Here is a 1,265-nt window from a genome sequence, read left to right on the forward strand (position 1 = left end):
TTATAGAATTATAATTTATATTCATTGGAATAGTGGATTGGAGATATCTCTTTCGAGCCCTTACTTTATCTCAATGGAATTACTTTTAGTTTCTATATTTTTTAATATTTTTTATATTTTATATGTCTAGATACTATATAATTATATATAATAAAAAGAATATAAAAAATAAAAATAAGAGGTATGGTATAAAAGAAAGAAAGACTCTTTTTTCAAACCTTACTTTTTGTGTAATGTAACATAGTAATTATCCTTTTTCGATTGGGGGAGATGGCTGAGTGGACTAAAGCGTCGGATTGCTAATCCGTTGTACGGGTTTTTCGTACCGAGGGTTCGAATCCCTCTCTTTCCGCTTTTGTCAATGACGTGGTATTTTTTATTTATCTTTCAATTTCGACGAGTCTTTTTTTTTTTTTATTTTTTTATTTAATAGTTAAAGATGTGGAATAAATAAAATCCTAAGAACATTTAAAAATCGAGCAAGGAAAACAAAAACTTTATTTTTTATTCTTCACGTCCAGGATTACGTCCTGGATCATTAGATAGGAATCCGAAGATAAAGAGAGAAACAAAGAATATCACTACTGTGTAAACAAATAGTTTGAGAGTAAGCATTACACAATCTCCAAGATCATTTTTTTGGAAAAAAAGAGAATAGATTCTCCATTTTTATACCACATATACCGCATTTTGACACCAAAAATGGTTTTTATAAAGCTAGAAATAGAAGAAATAGAAAGGAATTTTCATAAATTCATTTGTAATGTAATATGAGTCAAGTCTTTCATTAACAAAATTTTTTGCATACCCACAATATCTAATTGTGGGGGACTCTAATAGGTTCTTTCAATGTAAAAAAAGGGTCCGAATTAGTAAATGGGGTGATCTCCAGACTTATCGTGGCGATACAAGAATTTCAATATTTGAATTGAAGCTTTATACTATAAGACTTATCCGATCTTATCAATTGTTAGAATCTTTTTTTTATAATAAATCATGAATTTTTCTAGGACAGTATTCAAAATCTCATCGAAAACTTACAGCAGCTTGCCAAACAAAAGCTAAGAGAAAAAATAGCACAGGTATTACTGGCATAAAATCTACGATTGGATTCAAAAAAGCGTAGGCTTCGGGCAATTTGGCGAAGAAAAAACTATTTGAAGAAAGAGTAGAATTAAACCAGATACAGATCAAACTAAAGATATTAAGCATAACAAACGTTTTGTTTTTTTGTTTTGTTCTTGAAGATAATTGTATTTATTTTG

General features: G+C 28.9%; 1 non-coding gene across 1 annotated transcript; it reads left to right on the forward strand.

Moving 5' to 3' along the window:
- Nucleotides 1-264: 264 nt before the first annotated feature.
- Nucleotides 265-352, forward strand: TRNAS-GCU (transfer RNA serine (anticodon GCU)). Its single transcript has one exon. It is a non-coding gene; the product is annotated as a tRNA-Ser (tRNA).
- Nucleotides 353-1,265: the final 913 nt, after the last annotated feature.

The sequence above is a fragment of the Corylus avellana genome, unplaced genomic scaffold (assembly GCF_965113065.1).
Source record: "Corylus avellana unplaced genomic scaffold, dhCorAvel1.hap1.2 HAP1_SCAFFOLD_219, whole genome shotgun sequence".
NCBI lineage: Eukaryota > Viridiplantae > Streptophyta > Magnoliopsida > Fagales > Betulaceae > Corylus > Corylus avellana.